Genomic DNA, 9,080 nt, shown 5'->3' on the forward strand with positions numbered 1-9,080 from the left:
GGACCTGTGGAGGGTTAGAAAACAAAGCCCTTTGAGGGAGCTGAAGAGATGATCTCATGGCCAAAAACGGACAAACAGGGAGTCGCATATGACAAAGGCAAAACGGAAGGGGCTCCCTTTACCACAAGAAAGTCTTCCAGTACCTTGTGGGGTCTGTGGGACCCAGAGAAAGTGGGGCAAGCAGTTGGGCTGTGGGCCAAGGTCTTATCGAGCACTTGTGGTCAAACACAGAGCATGTATTGTGCTCCCTTCAGAGCTGGAGCCTGATGGAGGACTGGGCTGGAGACAAAACACTACAGAAAGGCCACCCACATCTCCTGTCGCGTGAAAATGGAGAATTTGGCCATACAGGAGGAGAGGAAGGGATCCTGACTTGTCTACCAACCATGCAATTCACGTCACTGTGTATTTTTTATGCTTGTGAAACAGAATGGAACTCTGTGCCAAGAGCTTCAGAGAAGAACATAATCTGGTCGAGTGTGATGAATATTCTCAAATATTAAGGCACTGTTTGATGTTCATGCCCAGCCACTCCTCTCTCAGAATCCACCATGTTTGTACCCCCAGGGAGGCAGCTGACCCAGGACATGCCAATCAGCCTCGCTTTCCTGGGAATATGCGGTTGGGAGTAAGAGAGCGTGAGTTCTTCTCCACATGGGAGTGTAACATGTTGAGTAAACTTGGAGCTATGGAGAGGAGAAGGCGGAAAGCATTTTCCACCCGGGGGCCAGGAAGAGAGAAACCAGGCTGCAGAGAGAATGCAGACTAAGTCAAACCACAGAGAAAACCAAGATACGGAAGAGTCCAAGTGGCCTTCCAGTTCCTAATTCTAGTCCTTCCAGAGACCTCTTAGCCTTCCTGCCCTGGGGTTCTGAGATATAACCCAGGATCCTTACAATTTACCTTTTTTTGTTCAAACCAGTTCTCATTGGTTCTGTAACTTGCAATCAATGAGTCTTAAGTAGTCCATCAGGAATGACACATCAGACAAACAGAGCAAGTGACTCACCATTTTGTGTTTATTTATGTAGTAAAACACACAGAACAGTAACCATTTTTAAGTGTATGCTTCTGTGGCATTAAGTACATTCACATTAGTGTGAATCATCGCTACCATGCATCTCCAGAACCTTCTTTCTTTCTTTTCTTTTTTTTTTTTCAGAAACAGGGTCTCACTCTATTGCCCAGGCTGGAGTGCAGTGGTGCAATCATGGCTGATTACAATCTTGACTTCCTGGGCTCAAGTAATCCTCCTGCCTCAGTCTCCCAAGTAGCTGGAACTACAGGTGCATGACCAACCATGCCTGGCTAGTATATTTTTTTAAAGAAAATGTCTCACTATGTTGCCCAGGCTTTCAGAACTTCTTTACCCATTTTTAAGATTGGGGTCCTTCATGATGCCAGGGTTGGCTCATTGCAGTTTATGAGCATCAGCTATGGTGGAGACAAATGCCCGCACTGTGAGATGCCTTCGGAGTTTGTTGGTTTTAGCTGCTGATCTCATTGTTGGGTGATTTGCTTCTTTCTCATAGTATTAGGGTTTAGGAAAAATTCATGGTTACTTCAAGGTTCCAGGCAAACCAGTGTTCATATAAAAAATTTGGCTGCTGTTTGATAAACTTTGTTGACAACCACTTTGACTTAACATTCTGTTGCTATACACCACAAAGAGCTTTACACCTGGATCCACACATGTAAGGTTTCCATTATTACGTCTGAGAAGACGAGGAGCTACTTTTCCAAGGCAAGTAGGAGCCTCCCCAAGGGTCTCATGACCTCTGCATGCTAGGCGGCATGTCAGGGAATAATATAGTCAGTCAAGGGCATGCCACAGTCATAAATGCGCCCTCCGCCAGCCTCGCTGACTTACAATAATCACTTTACACTCACGCCGTCTGTTCATCAAAAGTCAGCTTAGCCCTTTCCCGTGTCGTCTTCACTCCAGGATTCAAGATGATGGAGTAACTTTCAATTCAACATTGCCAACCAGATAACAAAAGAAGAAGCGCATCATGTATCATATACCAGCTTTTAAAGACACAAATCACTTCCATTCACAGTTCATTGACCAAAGCAAGTACATGGCCGTTCTTGACCACAAAAAATTGTTTTGCAGGGCAGGTGCCATAAGGAGATATATGCAGATTACTATCTGCAGTATGTGGCAGATAGTAATAAAACCTTTCCATAGCCAGCCTTCCACATTCAAATCAGATCATGCTACCAAAAAGACATCATCTTCATTTCTTTAACAAGAAGTTATTGGGCATCTACTCTGTACCAGGCACTGTTCCAGCCACAGAAGATTCAGCAACGAACTAGACAAATAGCTCCCTTCTCCCATGGAGCTTATATTGTAGGGAGGGGCATGGGTACTAAATAAGTAAACAAGTAAATACAAAGGATAATTATAGGTTGTAATAGATAAAGATTAAACTTATACCTCAGGAAAGGGAGTATGAAGTTGTAACTAAGAGTACAGGCTCTGAAGTCACACTGCCTGGGTTCTTAACTAGGGTTACCAGATGCAATACAAGACATCCAGTTAAATGCAAAGTTCAGATAAACAACGAATAATGTTTTTGCATAAGTAGCTTCCAAATATTGCATGGGACATATTTATACTAAAAAACTGTTTATCGGGCTGGGTGCGGTGGCTCATGCCTGTAATCCTAGCACTTTGGCAGGCCCAGGCAGGCGGATCATGACGTCAAGAGATCGAAACCATCCTGGCCAACATGGTGAAACCCCGTCTCAACTAAAAAAAAATACAAACATTAGCTGGGTGTGGTGGCGCACTCCTGTAGTCCCAGCTACTCAGGAGACTGAGGCAGGAGAATTGCTTGAACCTGGGAGGCAGAGGTTGCAGGGAGCCGAGATCGCCCCACTGCACTCCAGCCTGGTGACAGAGCAAGACTCTGTCTCAAAAAAAAAAAAACTGTTTATTGAAAACGTAAACTTAACTGGACATCTTGTAATTTTTATTTGCTAAGTCTGCCAACTCTATTCCTAACCCAGTTATGCCACTTTCCAGCTGTGTAATCTGGAACAAGTTATAGTTACTTAATCTCTCTGTGCCTCAGTTTCCTTATCTATGATATAGGACAGTAATACTACTTACCTGCCAGGGTTATATTAAAAATTAAAGTTAGCATACGTAAGGTACTTAGATTAGTGCCTGGCACGTAGTAAACATGCAATAAATGACAGTTGGTGTTTATTAGGTTGGTACAAAAGTAATTGCAGTGTTTGCTATTCTAATGGCAAAAACCGCAATTACTTTTGCTCCAACCTAATATTATCCAATAGAAAGGTGAGCAATTATATAGAAATTAGAAAAAAAATTCAATATTGTCATCTGATGAAAGAATCTCACAGAGAATGAGAGAAAAAAAATCAAGTTTTCTTTTTCTACCTTTTTAATTAATAAATATTTATTGAGTACCTTCTATTGATAGAAGTTGTATCCTAAGTCCTGAGCAGGCATCAAGGATAAAAGATACATAGGACTATAGCAGACATGATTTGCCATCTATTCAAAATCTATCTCACTTGTCTCTTCCTTAATAGAATCTTGAGTTTGTTCAAAGCAGTAATGTAGCCAAATAAATACTTGCTTACCCAGCCTCCCTTGCAGCTAGGGTGGCCATGTGACATGGTTCTAGCCAGTGAGATATAAACATAATCTGGTGAGGTTTTCCCAATAAAATGGAACTGCAGCACTTTCTTCTTCTTTCCTTGAATGTGGATGCAGCCATTATCTTGAAATATTGGGGGAAAGGCAAAGAGAATCACAGTGGTGTCAGTCCCAACACCACTGAGCTTCTGAACCAATACAAGCAGCCACTTACCTCCAGGCTTCTTATAAAGTGAGAAAATTATGCCTTATTTGTTCAGGTCACTGTTAGTCAGGTATACAGTTGTTTGCTGCCAATTTCATTCCTGTTATAAAGACATAACACCTTTCCTCAAGGAGTTTATAGGCAGTCCCTTAATTTTCTGCTCCTTAAAACTACATTGAAGTATAAAAAAAATTGTTTATTTCCAAGGATTTCAAAATAATATCCAAAAGGGGTATATTCCCAGAGATTTTAAAAGTATAATATTGCTTGCCTTTGGAACATCATCTTGAAGCTCTATTTCCACCATGTGTGGTGGTTAATTTGTGTGTCAACTTGGCTGGGCCATAGTGCCCAGATATGTATGTGATGGAACATTTTCTACATATTTCTGTGAGGGTGTTTTGGATGAGATTAACATTTAAGTAGTTGGACATTTTTTTTTTTTTTTAAATGAAATCTCACTCTGTTACTCAGGCTGGAGTGCAGTGGTGCGATCTCAGCTCACTGCAACCTCCACCTCCTGGGTTCAAGTGATTCTCATGCCCCAGCCTCCTGAGTAGCTGGGATTACAGGCATGCACCACCACACCTGGCTAATTTTTGTATTTTCACTAGAAACAGGGTTTCACCATGTTGGCCAGGCTGCTCTCAAACTCCTGACCTCAAATGATCCACCTGCCTTACAGGCTTGAGCCACCATGCCCAGCCAAATCGGTGGACTTTGAGGAAAACAGATTGTCCTGCATGATGTGGGTGAGCCTCACCCAGTCAGCTGAGGCCTGAGTAGAACAAACCACTGACCTCCTCTGAATTAGAAGGAATTCTGTCAATAGGCAGCCTTTAGATTTGAACTGTGACACTGGTTCTTTCCTGGGTCTCCAACCTGGTGGCCTTCAGACTAGACTGCAGATTTTGGACTTGCTGGCTCTCACAATCACATGAGCTAATTCCTTAAAATAAGTCTCTGCTACTCTTTCAGGATACACATCTTATTGGCTCTGATTCTCTGGATAACCCTGACTATACATTATGTTCTATATAATTTGTTCACTTTATTCTTTCTTGTCACAGTTAAACACAAAAGTCACCCCTTATAAATAAAACAAACACCCAAATCGAAGTTCCATCCCTAGCATTCAGCTTGCCAAATGATCTCCATCTTTGCCTTGACTGCATCAAGTTTTATAAGGTCTTCATTTTTTTTGTCACGAGGATGAATATTTTCATTTTTCCGCTTTACTTTTTTTTTAATAAAACAATCACTGCAAATGTAATAAAGTATTTAAATAATTGTCCCCAAACTGCCATACCAAAGAAAGTGATGAAACCATAGAACAGAGCAGCTGGCTGGCCAGCAACTCTGCTGTGGGATAGCTGGGAATGTTCGTTTTTGCCAGCTGATGCATGAGAGCCTGAATTTGACATGTAACACTCAGTTTAGAAGTGTCAGTGTGGAGTGTGAAAAGGGTGCTTAGGTCGTTTTAAAGCACAATCATTAAAGTTGAGGACTACCTATGCGACGCAGTAGCGACCTATGAGAAGTCTACAAATAACTTTAAAGCCAGATTTGACAAGTGACTGAAAAGGAGATAATGAAAGGCAGAGAGAGGCTGGAGCAAAGACAAAGAATTTACATCCTTTTTTCCACCCTCCTGAGTTTTCAGCTATTCTGAGATAGACATAGGAGCTTGGCAGATGGAAATTACAATATCACTTTTATTATCTCTGGAGTTGTTAAAATAACTACAGCCAACTTGGCTTATACAGGCTTAACTTATGAATTAGGCAGTCCCCAGCCCCAGGCCCAGCTGGGCAAATGCTTTGTACTGCACAGCAGAGATGTCAACCAGAGTAAAAGAAGGGAGGAAGGGGCTGGGTTGGCATGCCCAGATCGTTCTCTCAGACTTACCTACCAGATGTCACTTCTGAGAAGAAGATTGAGGGAGGCTGGGAGAAAGGCCAGTAGTGGGGTATCTAGATAAAAGTTTCCACAGGAAACTAAGAAGTGGGGAACTAGCATCCCCATAACAGCCTCCAGCTGTTTGTTCTCCCAATGCACTGGAGTCCTCTATCAGGTGTGCCACCAGCCAAGGATGTGGCAGCCCCCTTCAGGAAAGAAGAAATGGCAAACGACCTAGGAGTTTTTGCTCCCACCTTCTGACACTGAATGGCTTCAGAGTATCCTCCTGGGACTGCTGGCAGGCAGCGTCCACTTTACCCCAAGAAGGCTCTTGAGGTCAGGTGACCATAAAAATGAAAGGGTTAGATGAAAACATTAGTTAAATGGGGCTGGGCCTGGTGGCTCATGCCTGTCATTCCAGCACTTTGGGAAGCTGAGGCAGGTGGATCTCTTGATCCCAGGAGTTTGAGACTAGCTTGGGTAACATAGCAAGACCTCATCTCTACAAAAGAAGTTTTAAAAATTAGCTAGGCATGGTGGCACGTGCCTGTAGTTCCAGCTCCTCAGGAGGCTGAAGTGGGAGAGTTGCTTGAGCCCAAGGGATCAAAGCTGCAGTGAAATGTGTTTACACCACTGCACTCTGGGTGATAGAATGGGACCCTGTCTTAAAACAAAAATTAAATGGGCTGTGTTCCAGTTGTCTATTGCTGTATAATAAACTACACCAAATTTAGTGTCAGAAAAAAAATCTATGATTATTGTCTCTCACAACTGTGGGGTTGACTGGGCTCGGCAGGCAGTTCTCACTCGGGGTCTCTCTGTCAGCGGCCAGGGCTGTAGTCAGTGTGATGTCTTCCTCATTCGTATGCCTGGCACGTGAACCAGGAAGACTCGCACAACTGGGATCCTTGGGCAGCTCTCTCTATTGCTATGTGACCGTCCCACATGGTCTCTCCTGCAGGGTGGCTCCAGCTTAGCTCAGGGCTCCAAAGGTCCATATTGAAATGAAGAGAGAACCAGGCAGGAGCCGCGTCGTCTTTCATGCCTGGGTCTCATAATTCACACAGTATCACTGCTGCTGTCCTCTGTTAGGAAGAGAGACTCTTACTCCTAATGGGAGAGTGGCAAGGTTTTGGAAGAGCATGTGGGACTGGAAATATTGTTGTGGCTATTCTTTTCCTTTTTAAAATTGTGGTGAAATCTTCATGAAAGTTGCCATTATAACTATTTTTAGATGCACACTGCAGTAGCATTTAGTACATTTGCATTGCTGTGTAACATCACCACTCTCTCTCTCTCTCTCCAGAATTTCACCTTCCCAAGTTGAACTCTGTACTCATTCAACGGTAACTCCCTATTCCCCACTGGCTCCAGCCCCTGGCAACCCCACTCTACTTTTTGTCTCTAGGAGTTTCGCTATTCTTTGTACCTCATAAAAGTGAAATCATACAGTGCTTGTCCTTTTGTGTCTGGCTTATTTCACTGAAGGCCAATTTCATAAAATACAATTTGCCACATGCTCTAAGGTCAAGTTGTACCAAAGCTTATTCTGATTTCCATCTAAAATTACATCCAGCCGCCCTATCTAATGCTGCCCATCATTGGTTCTGCAATGAATTAAATGACAACAAAAAGATGCTCCAATAATAAAATTCTAACAAATAGAGAAGACCCAAATTTGAATATAAACATTTCTGCTGCTATCAAATGCCCAAGAAAAATTCAAGTCCTAAAAATTAACTTTTTAAATTCAGTCCAATGAACCCAAACTCCAAAATTTTAAAGTTAATGTTTAATGAGAACTAGAGTCCAAAATAAAATTATCGGCCAGGCACGGTGGCTCACGCCTATAATCTCAGCACTTTGGGAGACCAAGATGGGTGGATCACTTGAGCCCAGGAGTTTGAGACCAGCCTGAGTAACATAGCAAAACCCTGTCTCTACAAAAAATACAAAAAGAATTAGCCAGGCGTGATGGTGTGTGCCTGTAGTCCCAGCTACTCAGGAGGCTGAGGTGGGAGGATCACTTGAGCCCAGGAGGCTGAGGTTGCAGTGAGCCAAGATTGCATTACTGCACTCCAGCCTGGGTGACAGTGAGATCCTGTATGAAAATTATATATATCTTGCCCTATGAATTAAAGTTTACATTTCTTTTCCTTTCCCCCTGCTTCCCCACTGAAAACTTTGTATCTGCCTTTTGGGTAGAAATGGGAACTTATTTACCAGGAAGAATAATCCCATCACACTTCTGCTGGACCCATTGCATGGCCTCCTCTTTACTGACTCTGTTTGTCCCCAGTGCAGCCTGTCCCACACTTCTTGTCTGCGATGATAAAACCTTGCCTATCCAGCACCACATTGAAGTCCAGGTCATAGATACCGGTGCTTGAGTCATATTTGATACCTATATCAGTGTGTTTCTGGATCCCAAAACCAAAGTTTCCAGTGTCTGAGAGGTTATTTTTTTCTTTTCTTAACTCACATTCCTACACCTTTAGACCTTTCTCCAGGATTATTTCTGCCTTGGCCCCTCAGAGTGTGCAGTGAACGGCAATCTCTTCGTTTCTCCTGATGCTGAAGGATCTGATGCTGTACTTGGCTTTGGAAAACATGGGGGTCTGGCCTGTGAGCTGCTCAGGTCAGTCTGTCTCTACCCTCCCCACACAGATATTGAGGCGAGTTTGTGGATGTGAAGTTCCCGCGTGGGGATCTTCTTTTCACCTTGATCCTATACCATTGTGGAGGACAGGAAGAGCCAAATTTCTTCAATAAAATTAAAATTTAAAGAAATCACTCCGCAATGTTAAATTCTGCTCAGAGTCCTTCAGAGAGGTCCTCGATACCTGGATGAAGCTGGGGTTTCTTCAGTACCTTCAAGATCAGACGTCTCTCCTAAGAATAAGTGTGGTTCTTTCAGAACCTCAGAAATTAATAGGACACAAGAGATTATTACAACACCACCTGTTAACACTTGGGGCTTTAGAAAATGTTCCCCGGCAAAACAATCTTCTCAGTAACCTGTATTTATAGAATTTGGACTCAACTATTTTGTCAAAGCCTAAAGGAGAAACTCAAGATGTTCCGAGGGAAGGAGGGTAAACAAAGTGAAGGCCTTCTTGGATCAGGCTTACCAGAGGACACTCAGTCTGTGCTGGGTGTCTGGAGCCTGCTCTCTGTGAATTTAAACTCAACTGGGAGAATTCTCTCACTGAAAGGTCAATTATGGCACTTAAAAAAAAAAATCCAGTACTCAGAGTAGTTCCAGAGGAGCAGAATCTTAGGATGATTTCTTTGAATCGGTTCTGGCTTATCTAGAATTGATTTTCTGATCTGATTAGA

General features: G+C 42.9%; 1 pseudogene; it reads right to left on the reverse strand.

The window, feature by feature from the left end:
• Positions 1 to 7,794: 7,794 nt before the first annotated feature.
• Positions 7,795 to 8,478, reverse strand: LOC103220997 (large ribosomal subunit protein uL5-like; annotated as a pseudogene).
• Between the last annotated feature and the right edge of the window lie 602 nt (positions 8,479 to 9,080).

This window comes from Chlorocebus sabaeus, chromosome 14, assembly GCF_047675955.1.
Source record: "Chlorocebus sabaeus isolate Y175 chromosome 14, mChlSab1.0.hap1, whole genome shotgun sequence".
Taxonomy (NCBI): Eukaryota; Metazoa; Chordata; class Mammalia; order Primates; family Cercopithecidae; genus Chlorocebus; species Chlorocebus sabaeus.